This window comes from Corvus moneduloides, chromosome 1 (genome assembly GCF_009650955.1).
Source record: "Corvus moneduloides isolate bCorMon1 chromosome 1, bCorMon1.pri, whole genome shotgun sequence".
Lineage (NCBI taxonomy): Eukaryota > Metazoa > Chordata > Aves > Passeriformes > Corvidae > Corvus > Corvus moneduloides.
In genome coordinates, this window is record NC_045476.1 from 57,110,949 (window position 1) to 57,126,142 (window position 15,194).

Sequence of the window (15,194 nt, forward strand, 5' to 3'; positions counted from 1 at the left end):
ACAGATTTCTTTATTTCTCTGTTTATAAAGTTAATGACTGCAAAGGAAAGTCTCAAGTCCTGACAAAAAATTTGAAAGTGAGGTCAAAATAGAGCATCTTAGAGAAGTAGCACAGATGTGTTAGCTAATATTTTTGTACTCACACACATATTCGAACTGCTTCTTTCAACAAAAGTTTTCAATTATTTCAGAGTTTTATAAGATAGAAATTGGTGGTTCCTATTTTGCCTAAACTTCAGATTTTGTGGGAAAAGAAGGAAAACTTTATCAGAAAAGAAAAGAAAGAAAGATTAACTTTTCCAGATTGCTGGAATATGAGATTGCCCAATGGAGCAGGGAAAAGGAAGTTAAAAATGAATGGATAATTACAGTTGACATATAGCTTTGTGATTTACTACATGGATACTATTCATGTACATAGACTCTATAGGCACTTTATATAATAGCCATGTAATTAATGTATACATTATTAATATATAAGTGCTTCTATTAAGACACATCATTAATGATTCTGCCATCCTGAAGCTGTAAGACACAACTTAGTGTGATCCCCATAAGGCATTTATTCCCGTCTGTCAGAATTAGACAAAAAAGCTGCACTAAATTTTTACCAGTACATAAAATCTTATAATAAAAGTTTATGAAAGTAGCCAGTCTATTTACCCTGGAAAAGGGAACACAGAGGCCAATTTTTGGTGAAATGGGTAGAAAAGATACGGAAGTGGACCAAGGAGGACTTAAAATATAGTCAGGCCGTATAGTCAGATCTCTAAGAAAAGACTATAAGAAGGGCTGCACTGATATATATTCAAAGTTTAAAAATATAAAATTTTTGCTTTTCCTTTGTCTGCTTTCAAAATAGCTGTGGAAATTAAAAAGGCACTGAGCAGTTCTGAGAGGAAAAACATTCAACAGATTCCTATTACTGGCATAAGACAATCCATTTATTTGTTGCAAGTTTCTGCATAACAATAGAAAAATGTTCACCTTCCCCTGAGAACTGTAAAACAGAATATCTTCACAAGACTTCAAGAAAAAGAGTAATAATTAGTGAGTTGAAGGCTAAATATAATAATTACAGCTGGTAGCAGAAAGTTAAGGACTGCAAATATAATCAGCTCTGTCAAAATAAGTTAAAGAGAAAAGTATTTAGTCACAATGTTTTAATATACACAGTTCCGGTGTTTTCTCTGAATCTGCCTTGAGGTCTACAGACTTTAGCTCCCTCTGCCTTTTTTAGACCTGTAAACGATGTATGGTTTCCTGAATGCATGAACATTCTCTGCACAGGTGAAACTCTGAACTGTGAAGCAACAGACTTCAAAGGCCAATCACAATCAGAAGCATCAGTTTTTGTCAACATTTTCTGGCACTGGAACTCCATTCAATGGCTTGGTAAGTTCTCCAGGATTTCCAGTAGTTCTTTGAATGTTTCTGTACAGTTTAGTTAGAACGAGAACTCAGAAGTCTATTTAATTCAGTAGGACTGGGCCCAAGATTTCCCTGTTTCTCTACCTCATTTTCATATGGATGAAGCTAATCTTGTATGCCTTATTGGATTTTTTGTGTTTGCTTGCTATGAGAAGACTGATTCATTCTGCCTCTGCCCCTTCTTTATACATTTATTCTTGTGTAGAGGGTGTGAATTGAGCAAGGTCAAACCAATCAGCACAAATGCAAATGAAGATAAAAAAGTAAAGAACTGGGCTGTGGCATCCAGTTGTTTGCTATCTTCTCCATGCAAACCCAAGAGTTTTTCTTCCTCTGTTTTTTAGCAGTAACAGACTATTACTTATTTTTATTCTGTATCTCTGTCAGCACCAGAATACTGCAATCTGCTTTTTCACCTCTTCAGATGAGAAAAATAATTTTTTCTTTTTATCCCATGTACTTCCATTTGCTTATGTTCTTCTTCTGTGTTTTACACTCTTTCATTGTGAAAATCCCATTTTCACAAAGCTAAGGCAGACATACCAACTTATTCAGACAGGTTAACATATCTTACTGAGAGTACCGTGGCAGATAAACATTACAAAAGGCAAGTATCTGCAATATTTTGTCTTAGAGTATAAACTATTCTAGCACTGTCCACTACAATAAGACCACTGTAAGTCTGTAGAAGGATATTATGTAGTATTAAATTCATCTTCCTTGCTGAAACATGGACAGAACAATTTCAAACACAAAGAAAGCATTACACATCTCTGCCTTATCCCCATTCCTCTTTTTGAGGTGACCATCATCCTGTAATGCGATGATGCTAGTTTTACACTGCCTATTGCCATCAATATATTTGAAAAAAACTCTTTTTATTGTCCTCCACATTTCTGGCCAGCTTGAACTCCAGCTGAGCTTTGGCTATATGAATTTTCTCCCTACAGTGGAAAGCAGCATCTCTCTATTCTTCCCATGTCACTTGACCTTGCTTCCACTGGGCACACACCCTCCTTTTATTGCCCTATTTCAAGAGAAGATCCCTGTTCAGCCAAGCTGTCCTTCTGCCTGGCCTGCTTGACTTCTGACAGTTGGGAGCTGCCTGCTCCTCTGCCCTTAGGAGGTGATGTTTAAAATGTGGCCAGCACTGATGGACCTCAGCAGCTTCAAAAAACAAGGGCCAATACCTGATTTCTGCAGGAGTGCTGTCAGGATAGGCATCTCCTGCTAGCCAGGACCCATAATGGCATCTCCACTCAATGGGAAACTATAGAATAAGGTTGGATATTTTGGAGGCTTTGAAATCTCAGTAAGAGAAAAAATCAATCAAAGTGCGTGCATATCAGCTACACTCTGGACTTACTAGGAGGATTTTCTATCCTCTTCCAATTCCACCTATGCCCAAGTTATTTTGTATTGTCAAAGGACTGATGGAGCAATACTGAAAACCTAAAATTTTTACTACCATTCCCTGACTCACAAACCAGGATCTGTTTCATTTGAATATTTTTTATTCATCTAGGAGGGGAATTCAGGATGGTTCTTTGTTTTTCACTATTACTTTTAATAAATTATCGAAGTAGCTAATAATAACAGGGGCTAAAGATCTATTGTGCAATCCATCCAAATCACAGTGACCTTTCTTTGAACATGAGCTATCAAAAGTACATCATGAGCATGACTCATATGAGACCTCAACATTTGTTTGCTTTTGTGCCTAATGCCAGAACTTAAACTCTGTTCTTCCAAGGCTGAAAGGCTAATGTACTAATTCACACTGTCATGCAGCTGCCTATTTGGTTGAGTTTTCTGTTCTTCTCACAGAAGGTTAATTTCCATAAAAGGGATTTTGATTTCACTGGGTTTGTTTGGACAAGATTTTATGGGATTTGGTTTCAGTCGTGGTGTTTGATGTCTCATTACATAAAGAAATACAGCACAAGAACAGAAAATACTGTTTAATTTTTCTCTGCACAAGCCTGTCTTTTTGTATTGAGTGTGTGTGCAGGTATGTTGCCCCAGGGTAGTGGACTATTTTACTGTGTCTAACATTTAGCAACATTATTTTAAGCCAGAGGTCTTTGTCACTCTGCTTTTTATGGTGCTTATTTTCAAGAGATACGTATCAGAAGATAAAACTGGTTGAACTAGGTGATAGGCAGTAGGAACCAAATAGTTCCACTTATCAGGCCATGGGTTCATAGTGATCTCAGGAAAATTTTTGATTGCTAGAAAGTCACTGCAGAAATCCTAGGATTTTCACAGCCATGAGTTAGAGGTGTGACAGATGCACAACAACCCCAATGAGACAGAGCAAAGTTAAAGTTAAAGCAGCTGGTAGATATGCACCTGATCAAGGCATACAGCTCTTGAAGAAATTATTTTCCACAGTTGTCTTGTAATTAGAGCTAATACCACTGATTAATAATAGAAGGAAGGTGAAAGAACCTGTAGGTTGTCATGACTCAGATTCCTTTTTTTGTTCTGGCCTCTCCAGCATGCAAGAATCAAAATGTAGAGCAAAAATTTCCATCAAGAACCCATAATATAACTAAAGTAGTGGAAAGAAAAGTCTCAAGGAAGTAAACAAATTCATCTTCTTTAACTCCAGTGGAAGAAATCTAAGTTGAGATCAGTCTTGTACAACCTTGCTGAATTTAAAGCCATTTGCACGGGGGTAACTGATGGCAGCATTTGCCCCTGCAACTAATTTAGAAATACATCTTCATTTGGCACAATCCAGCAGAGATGAAAGGCAGCAGCACTTTGTGAGCTCTGCTGAGCAAAAAGGTTTAAAGCAGCTGACAAGCAGCATAAGATATTGTTGTACCAGTTTGTATCGATTGTGCTGGAGGGCACCTCCTTCTGGAACAGGATTGATTTTTGTGTGTTTTCACAAAGAGATTTTAATAGTCTTTGTACTTACTGTCATATCGCAAAGGCCCATAAGCAAGGCATGCCTGATACCACAGCTTTAAATGATCAGCCCTCCAGCTTGCAATAAGCATCAATTAATACTGTATAAAAACATCTCCAATGCACTTATACCGAAAACCAATTTTTATAAGCTATAAGGTCAAATTTCTGCACTTGTGCTACAGTGAAGAAATCAGCACCATCCAGGAATTAAATTAGCTCAGCTTCAGAGAGTGATTAAGAGAAAGAGTACTCAGTTTCTGCTTCTTTGTTAAGAAGGTCAAATTTTTTCTTAAACTCATGAAAATGTGAAAGCTGTTAATTGCAATCATTTGAGTCATTGAATAGAAAATTGTTCCTAGAGTTTTTTCTTTTGTTACTTCACTCAGAAATTTAATGCCTCTATAATTTCCTGAGGTAAAAATTCACAGCGAAGAAATTACTAGCTAGTTAACTTTTTAAAATTTGGACAGAAAAATCACAGAAAAGAGCGTAGGGGTTTTGTGCCTTATATAAGTAGGCATGGTCAAATGACTATAATATTACTAAAGATTTATCATAGATCATTGATACTACTATCAATACAATAGTACTTCTCCACTTGGAAAACTCATGGAGAATTTAGCAGAATTGAAAACCAAAAATGGAACACAGAATATTATGTGTAGATTTGAAAAAACATCAGTGATGTGATAACTATAGTAACTTTCAATGGGTCTGTCAGAAAAAAATTATTCTCTTCTATTGAGCTTTTCCATAAGATGAAGAAATCCTTTATGAGTCTATATCCAGTCTGCCATCAGATGCCAGCTCTGCTGGGATTCAGTGAAATATCAGCTCTAGCAGAACTGAGACACTGTTGTGGTTGATGCTCCAAACAGGAAGTGGTTAATTTGTGGTTGCTTCTGACCACAGTAGGTGATGCACCTTGCTGAGGCAGTAGCAACTTCTAGAAGTGCTCATCTGCTGCAAGTACTTAAAAACACAAGTGAATGTGGCACTTATGGACATGGTTAGTGGTGGACTTGGCAGTGCTGGGTTAATAGTTGAGCTTTACGATGTTAGAGGTCTTTTTCAACCAAAACAATTATATGAATTCTACGAATGTCCTCATGGGGCGTTCCTTGAATTGCTGAGCCCTGTATCCCAGATGCCAGTCCAGATGTCATATTCTCTTCTTCCATCCCTCCTGTAGTTATAATTCTCACCTTCTTTCTTCATGTCTCTTACTATGGTCTTTAAGAGAAACTGAGGTTTTGCCACAGGTAGTGCTATCTTTGCTTTCTGATTTGGCTTTTAGAAGCAGCACTGACAATGCACATGCCTAAATTAGTTGCCCAAAGTCAGGAAAAATATTCTCTGCTGCTTTGGTTTTGTATTGTCTTAGTGCTCACAAAAGTCTTGAATTTTCAGGAGATTGTATGTGAGTTGCAACCATTGTAATGCAAATTACAGATTAAGCCTAAATCAACATGGAGGTAAATAAAATTAATAGGACTATTTCTACCAACACCTATAGTAGGTTGATCTGAGTTAGTAAAATTTCTGAATAAAAGCTTTTCTTTACTATATATTCATGCAGTATTTTGTGAAGTGGGGTCTGGAATCTGTTTTTTACTGTTGCTGCACTAAAAATAGCAGTGATGTAATGTACTTTGCAAATACTGAGTTTCAGTTTGGAACCTAGAGTTGTAGATTCTAACTTTTTCTAGTTTGTAACTGCAATTTCTTACAACTCTACCTGCATATTTGCACAAAGAAAACTCAAATATTTAATTGTTGGGAAAAGTAAAGAGCAAAGAAATGAGGTGATGGAAAATTGGATGGTTCTTAGGAAATAAAGATAGCTTCTATTCAAAATAAATGAAGAAAACCTTCATTTAGTAGCTCATTTGTCTAGAGCATAGAAGATGGAGAGTGGATGGGAAAAAAAAGTGTCATTTTCAATGAAACATGAATATGGAATATTTCAAGATAAATCATACTCTGGTCATTATCAGAACCATCAACACTATTTTTTACAGAACAAATATGCAAACAAAGAAAAGATTGCATCTTTTGTACAATACTGATCAGAAAAATAGGGAAAAGAGTAGAGAAAATGTGGAAGACAGACAAAGAGAGAATGAGTAACACGACTTTGTGAATCAGCAAGTATTGGCAGTGCTCCTTAAACTCTTAACCAGCTGGGAAAAGTTGGCTCTGACTGTAAGCTTAGATGCAGAATATTTATATTCTTCAGTATAACAAAACAAAAAAGCAAATATACTAACTAATTGTTTGAACATGAAGGAAATTATAAGATTAACTAATATACATGTAAAATTTTTTATATGCTGTATGTCGTACATTACATATTTTACATCTTGTACACAGGGAACAACTGATGTCTCCTTCAAAAATGTGAATCTTAATTTCTGATGTTAGATTGTAGTAGGTCTTCCATTATGGTGTAGCTTTCATCTTTCTTCAACAGCTTTTTTTGGGGGGAATGGAAGGATAAATTCATTTGAACAGTAGAAGAGTCTTGAAATGACAATGTTTTTCCCATGCAAACCCAGCAGGAGAACATTCTGCCTCAGAGTTAATTTTGAAAGACTGTTGTTTTTTGTACTAGTGTGTCTGTGACACAACTTGAGAACTTTTTAAAAGGAAAGTGCTACATGAGAACATTTTGGGATAAAAGCAATGAGATCCAAGACACTTTACTTAATTAAAAGATTGGATCTTAAAAGGCAGGTCAAGATGTTCAGGGATCAACTGCACAATTCTGTCATTCAAGGAGTATAGAAGCTTGATCACAGATGCTTGTAAATATCATTTGTTAGAGACAGAAAAATACTGTACATGCATTATCTCACTCAGCTACCTGCTATGCGACTGTTTCATACAATATTCATTGTACTGTTTTAAAAATATCACTATTTAACTTCCAAGTCTGCCTTTAAAAACAATGTTGAGTAACTGAGATAATATTCTTATGCAAATATGATGCTTTATTCTTAGAATTAGCATGGAATAGATAATGAGAGAAAGGTAATGAGTTGTGATTGTATAGTTGATACTGCATAGACTTTAACAGCTACTGTTGCATGTCTGAGATAGATATCAAATATTTTCTTATGCATCATCAAACATTTCACATGATCCTCTACATAGTCAAAGAAATTTCTATTTCTTTCTAGTCCCTCTCCACCATTAGAGATACAGCTGGATTCTGCTTTTAGGACCTTGCAAAAATCTCTGCGTGTATCAGCAGATATATTTCTCAGACAAGGGAGGTAGAGTGATGACAATTACAGGTCAACCACCTGCGAAAAGACGAGAAAGGAATGAGCCCAAGGGCTCCATTGTTAACCTAGAAACATGAGCATGTATGATGAGTTTGCTGTGTTTTTTGAAATTTAACTCCTTTTGTTGCATGATGGTCTCAATGATGAAGTATGTTTTCATACTCAGCAATGGAATTAGTTCCTAGATTATATGTTTTCACCTTGATATGGAAGATTTCAGGTAGGTGACTTTTCTTTAATGTTTATCAGGGGGAAGTATGCTTAGAATTTGTTGTCAAACATGTCATATGCACTACAGAAAATGAATAAACCTCAGTGCTATGTGTCCAGAGACCTGTCTGTTCATTCAGAAGTTTACCTGACCTACTTTACAAGGATGGCCACTGTTTCCATTTTTCCGTGCTCAGGTTCTCTGTCTGCAAAATGGGAGTAATTGCACTGATTTGATATCCCCAAATATTATTGTTAAGCATAAACAATTGTTAGTGCAATCTGCTACCAAGACTAGGGTTTTTCAGAAATGGCCACAGGGGACGCTGAGAAAAGAACACCTAAGCATTCAAGAAGTACTGAAAACTCCGTAACTTTTATTAAGCTGTTGACTGATTTTTGGAGTGTGGTTGCTGACATCCATAGGACACATGTACATGTATAACCACAAGGGAAGGGGAGCGGATTGGCAAGTAAGGGGTGAACAGAGAAATGTGTGTGCTTCTCTAGGCATTGTGAAGTGGGAAGCAAAGGGAGAAGAAAATTTAAGTCAAGGGAAAGTAAAGAAAACAAGGAAAGGGTCATTCTGTGACTAGAGCCATATGAAGGTTAGGGTTGTTGGAGAAGGGAGAGAGATTAGGGGAATATCTAGAAAAGGCTTAGAATAGAGAGAAGAGAACTGGAGAGTCACAAGTTAAGAAGAGGCAGATTTATCTGAATGAGGACTCTGTATTATTAAGTTTTTTCTAAAGAGTCTGGCCTTGAAGCAAATTTTGCATAGAAGTACTTACTACCTACTGCAGGAGGATGTGATCTGGTAATGAAAAAGCAGATGAGGTTCTAGAGTGGATCAAGGAAGTTATCACCATCAGACACTGAAATCCATCAGTCCCACTGCTGCTTTGTGCTGATTATGTTCTTGTTAATTAAGTACTTCCATAAGGACCTGTAATTGTGATGGATGCAGAGAAAGGAATACTCAGGGCCTGTTTATTCTAGACTGGTCCCAGGACTGGAGAGTCTGTTATGTGCCAAAAGACTCAGTTGAGTATAGTGGTTACAGGAAAAGGGAATATTATTAGTACCTGAGTACCACACTACTTTCTGTGGTTCTAGGCAGCAGCTACTGCCTTGGGTGGCTCCTTGTTCTTCTTCCTTGGTTCCTTGCTCAGGTCATTTGCGGCCCATCCTGTTTAGGGTATTGATGCAATAAGTGACATTTCTAGGTGGTCCACCCACCACTCTTCTCTGGAATTGAAAAAAGGGCCATACTATGACTCACTTAATGTTAGGAGGCTTTATTGCCACAAATTTTACTAACAACTTCCATATGTGCAGTACATTTATTTGTACAAAAGCTAAATGAGGAGTAGGACAGTGTTGTTATTGGTAGAAGACTGCTGCAATTGTATATCTTTTCTAGTATTTCATGGGAGTCAGTCACAGTGGAATCCAGTCACTAAAAAACTGCTAAAAGCTACTTGAGACAAAACTCTGATGAAATTATAGTAGTTCAAATAGTATCTTAAAAAGGAAAATATTGAGATTCTGGAAGTTACTAGAAGTTATTTCTAGCTAAATGAAATGCTTTTGGTCTCAAAAGTATGCATTGGAAAGCAAAAAAGCCAGCAATATTAACCTATTCATTTGTTATACTTTGGATAACTGCAGAGTATTCTTGGAAAAAAAGAGGTTATGTTTAAATGGACCATAGGAACTAATTTGTAACTGAAACACTGATGATATTTTTATGCTTATTAGCTTCTATCATTTAGGAGGAAGATTAAGCTTCCTACAGAACCCATAAACATTTAGTTTGTTGTAACTACAGATTTTAATGGTTGAAAAACAGGCTTATCCATCTGTTGGAGACCAGCAAAACAAATACCTTGAGTTACCTGTATAAGCTGTTTTCTCTGTACACATAGTTCTAAATAAGCATGCCATGAACAGATAATACTGATCATTTTTTAGACAGGATGTCAAATTTAGGGTAAATGATGCTAAAAAATATTGTAAAATGGTCCCTAGCCTCTGTCAGTGCAATAAAATGATCACAGCAGGTTTTTTTCTCATCAAAGCAGATGGCTTTAATGATTTTTCAAGCCATGCTTAATTCATCTGCAAACAACAGAGATTGGTTTCCAAATGTGTACTGAAAGAGAGAGATGTTACTGTTCATAAATGCTCTGCAAGTTTGTTTTGCCCCATCATTAGTGGCTAATGGTGTTTACTTAAGGTAAATTACTTTGTGTGAACTGCCTTGGAGTTAGTGTTGCAGTTGCAATAAATTACCTGTAAAATGAAATGAGCATCACCTGGTTAATGTAGCTAGTACAATAGGACTGATAGAATATACAAAAGTATATATTTTCTTTTGAATTAAAGTTGCACTATAGAAATGCCTGCCCTCTTTTCCAAGTACTTGTTTGTTTTGTACTATAAAACTGCAGGTTTTTGTTTTTTTTCATAATTTTCTATTGTGAGTTTGTTATTGTTGCTGTATTATTCTTTAACACCAAGTAGAGAAAAACACGTGGCAAAATCACATATGGGTTCATATTTTAAAAATATCTTTGTTTTTATATAGTGTTAGAAGTTAGACAGAGAACAATTGAAGAACTAGTCTGTATGAGATATCTTACAGGAAGGGAAGCTTTAAAATACACTGAGTAAATAAAAACGATGTTTCCAGCTTCTTTATGTCTTCAGAGGAGGACATTCAGTTATTCCTAAGATTATATCATTTCTCCATTTACCTAGTGATTGAAATATAACTGGAGAAAAAAAGTTTGTATTTAATGGATGTATTTCTGAACACCCAAACTTAGGTCTGCAGAGGCTTCCTTGGTTTTATCAATAACGTGTTGCTCTAGGTCATAAAGAAATGGAAAATTTTGTTTCTTTCTATAGATATATACCAAAACTCTAACAAAAAAGAGTTTTCTTTTCCAGAACAGGCATTTTTCACTTATAGATGTGAGTAATGTACACATTTAGGCCATAGAAGACTTGTTCTCTTTCTAAACTGATCTTAGTTGAAGTTAAAATATGTCTCATGATTTGTGATTGATGGCTTGCCAGCTAAACCATTTAAAATGTAGCAAGAACAGGCAAAGGTGTTGTGATGACACTGACTATAATAAATAACATGAGATATGTGTTAAGAAAACTGTGAAATTAGATATTGAAGGGCATTGATGCTTGGGGTTGTAGATGTTCTTGATTTCAAACAGGAATTATAAACAAAAGTTGTACTAAATAATTTAAAAGAAAGTTAGATGCAGGTGGTACTCCTGATATGAGCATTATATGTTTCTTCATAGTCTAGGCATTCACGCTCAAGTTCATAAAATGTTGAAATGTGTGTGATTAATATGAACTGTTCACTTCCTTTCTATGTCATATTCTGTGCTCTTCCCCATCACTCCCATTGCAGGTGTTGTAAAAAAACCCATGCTTGCCACATTGTTCAGGTCAAAAAGGGAAATTCAGGGCTGTACATGTACAGATAATTTGGACACGCACAACAGAATTAAGCAGAGGTGAGGAAACCTGACCAAATCAGTATCTACACATAAAAGAATTTGTTGGCCACTCTCATTTCAGTGGGTGGTTACACACAAAGCCTTTTCTGATTTCACAGAGCAAAGTTTTCAAACCTTGGTCTGAAAATTTTCAAACCATGACTTTCAGATTTTTCAGTCCTGAAAAGTTCAGCGGTAAGAGATACACAGGGTTTATGTGCCAGTATAAAATTTTCATTAGGCAGACAATAGAAAAGATATCTTCCAAATAATCTTCTTGTTTCACAGTTAGAAAGAATATTTTTAAATCATTCTTATTTTAAAACCTTGCTGATACAACATTATTCATGCTGTCGGTTGTCTGAGAGGAAGATAGCAAGCCCCTACATGCAAAGTTGTGACATTTTTGAGTCACAGCAATTAGTTCAGTTATCTAACACAATACAAGTGGAAGTGAGAAAGAATGGACCAGAACAGGAATAATCTTCAACATGTCTTTCAATTCAGAAAGGAGGTCAGGGTTAGAAATATTGCATTCAAGATATCAGAGACAGTGTTAGAGAGCATCATTTAGCAGTGATGTTCATGTCTAGTGCCAGGAAAGCGGCTGGCATCCTACAAGAAATACACTTGAATAGAACATAGTTCAAGACATTCAAGACCTTTCTGAGAGGTGAAAACCTAGATGAAAATGCAGCCTCAGAGTATAAATGGAGGATCTGTCTAGCACTATGCTGTTGACATTCTGTTAAAAAAAAAAAGAAATAACCCACAACAAAACCCACAGTTGGAAGGTGGGAGGAGGGGATTGTATCCTGCTAAACTGTGAGTTTCAGTAATAAGGCTTCACTAAGAAAAGTGCAGCATAACTAAATTTAACATACATTCTAGAAGAGCAATCAAATCATATAGCCAGAGCTTCAGTGAATAATTCATGTGAAACCTGATGAGATAAAAGGACTGACATGAGAGAACACCATAAATAACGTACTGTAAAAAGACTGAAGACCAAAGATCTAGGCTTTCATCAGCAGATATAAGGCAACATTCTTTGGAAATGCTTGTGGTTCTTCACTCAATCTAGTCAACTTGCATTTTCACAGTTTTTAGGTGGGAAACTGAGAAGACAAATTTCCCAGCAGACAAAATTATTACTGCTAACTTGCTACTAAATTCTAATTCTTGACAATTCCCTAATTTTCTCAAATTGACATTTTGCTGAACAGGATAATAAATACAAGATCTTCTTGCCATTCCCAGTGACTGTGAACAGCAGAGTGATCTCTTCTGTTTGGTCTATAATCCACACAACACCTTTAACCACTTCTTGTATTTGGTATAAAATCAATGCCTCCTTGTCTGAATCACACTGCTTTTCTTGATGTGATCTTCTAGGCTAGAGTAGAGAGATGTAAAGGATGCACCCACTGAAAGACTGAAAATAACTTTTCTGGGAAAAATGAACTTTTTTTGAATATGTTTCTGCTGAAAAAGATTAATGTAAGTGGAGCAACATTTTTAAAATAGTAATAATCCACTACTGTAATGGACCTAGGGCAGTAACGTAAGTGCTGCATTGGCTAAAAGTCCATCTCTTCCCTCTCATAACTGTGTTGCTCTTACATGGGAGTTTTGGTTGTGGTGATTAAGACAGTGTGTTTTTCAATTTTTTTTCTGGCCTTTGAAAGAATACATGGGTGACCTTTGTCAGCATCTGCCAAACTGTAGCAGTGACAATCTGCTTTATTGCTTCTGATAAAAAAGGACACCTATGCTAGTGTAGTTTACCCCAAAGCCAAGCTAAAGAAGGTTGTAAAATTTCTTTACATTCTAGATGTGTTATGGTGTGGTGTGAATGCTTGACAAGGTGTAAACCGCTCTCTTCCTCAAATATTTGCCTTAGTCAACATACTTCTGACTACATGTTGGATGGGATGCAGGCATAGGCCCTTTTTTCTTTGTGAACAAATACTGATATGTGGGGAATAACAGAGTGTCTGTAACTCCAACAGGTTCTTTTGGTGTAAGTAATCAGGAGACCAGGATGTGTGGTAGCCCACTGAGAGAGTTTCCATTGATGGGAAAGAGTCAGCTAGAGACCACAGTGAACTGCAAACTATGCAGGTACAGTACACGTGCTGGATTGTTCTTGTGTTTAAAGTTAGATATACTTTACTCTGCTTTACGAGACCAAAGCCAAGATGCCAGCACTTTGTAAACCCAAATGGTCTGTAGCATTTAAACTAGATCTAGTCATACTATTTTCAATTAACTTGATTATTCTGTTCAAAAATGCGTATTTTGCACAAAAAAAAGGCAGAAAAAGAAACAAAAGTACTTCTATCATTACAGTATTGTAACTTATAATCACTTAACGATCTATTTGTTAGGTTAAATCAAATTAATTTCTTTTTAGTTAAATTTAATATTAAACAGTAGTTTCTGGTTTAGCTTTCTGTGAACAACTGTTCAAAATAACTTGATTTTACATAGCCTGGGTCGTTTAGAGCATTGCCTTGTCCACTTTGGAAAGGGGAATTCCACTTATCCCAGCTGCTTGTTACAGCATTTTTTGGAAACCCAGAAAGAGTGGAATAGTATCACATGGCTCCGTAAGACGGTCAAACCAGACTGACAGTTTCATAGAAGGAAAAATATCTTCCAGCTTCACTTGTACTTGGTATAATGAAATTGTTTGCTGCTGAAATGACCAGAAGCAAATTGCTTCACATTTAGTACCATGATTTTCTTTTTCCACTATACTGTGTGAGTAGTTCTGTTTCAAGTTGTCACCCCAATTTGAAATCATGATAAACATTAATGTATGGCTATTGCCTATAAAGCATATCTCTCCTCCTACTTAGGTCTCAAAAACATTTATTCCTGGTCTGTCAGAGACATTGCATCTTAGTGAACATTTTCTAAACCAGTGAAACAGCTTCCCACAGCCCAGTTGGATTGCTGTGGTGGGCCAGTGCTTAGTTCACTGCAATGCAGTGGTAAGCCACAATGTCTCAAGAGATACTGGATGTTTTGGAGCGCAAAGCTGAAATTTGTCATTTTAGTCTCCTGTGCATTGCACTGAACAGCTCTACCTGCCCCAAGGAGAAAGGCCAGAAACTAACCTTCGTTAATTATTGGATTCATTCTTCTGGCAGTTCTCTCAGCTGATGCTTCTTTTCTTAATCTATGAAGTTATTTCACAGGCTTTCTATTTAAAATGCATTTAATGTCCCCTACTGGTGGTTTATTCATGGAGTATAATGGTATAAAAATATGTATTAAAAGCAGACGATATTAGTGCTAGATGTACTTCTTGTCTCTGAATTTTATTGAGCAATTGTTTCTCTTGCCTTCAGGCACTGATTCATTACAACACAATCCAAAAAACAACCTTGCATTTCAAATAAGTAACTGAGGTCAGAAATTTGGCACAAAGCTCTTAAACCAATAGTGGAGGAAATTACTTTATTAGAGAGTTAGGCTGATATTTTCAGAGGCAAAAATAACTCCCATTAACATTGTTGGCAATCACGTAGCCTAATCCCAAGCATGTAACTTAGAAAACTTCCCCCTGTGTGGACAAGTGTTCTCAATGAGTTTCTAAATTTATAGAAGCCTCAAAAGCCCATAGTCTCTATATTCTGTTGTTAGAGTCTACAGTCAATTCCCAAAGGTAGGACTCCAGCATAGCAACAAGCAGCATTTTTATTAGGCCAACATTCAGCAAAGTAACATTGTTTATATTATACATTCTTGTTTTTGCACATAATTTTCATGATTCCATTTTAACCCTGTTCCCAATAGATGTCTG

At 36.3% G+C, this 15,194-nt stretch overlaps 1 long non-coding RNA gene across 1 annotated transcript in view; it reads right to left on the reverse strand.

Annotated features, from left to right (window-relative positions):
- LOC116444978 overlaps nucleotides 1–15,194 on the reverse strand; it is a 118,974-nt gene that overhangs the window by 31,429 nt on the left and 72,351 nt on the right. Inside the window, exons 6-7 of the long non-coding RNA XR_004240611.1 lie at nucleotides 8,939–9,101; nucleotides 8,648–8,799 (exon numbers count right to left, since the gene is read on the reverse strand). This is a non-coding gene — a long non-coding RNA (uncharacterized LOC116444978). The remainder of the gene's footprint in view (nucleotides 1–8,647; nucleotides 8,800–8,938; nucleotides 9,102–15,194) is intronic.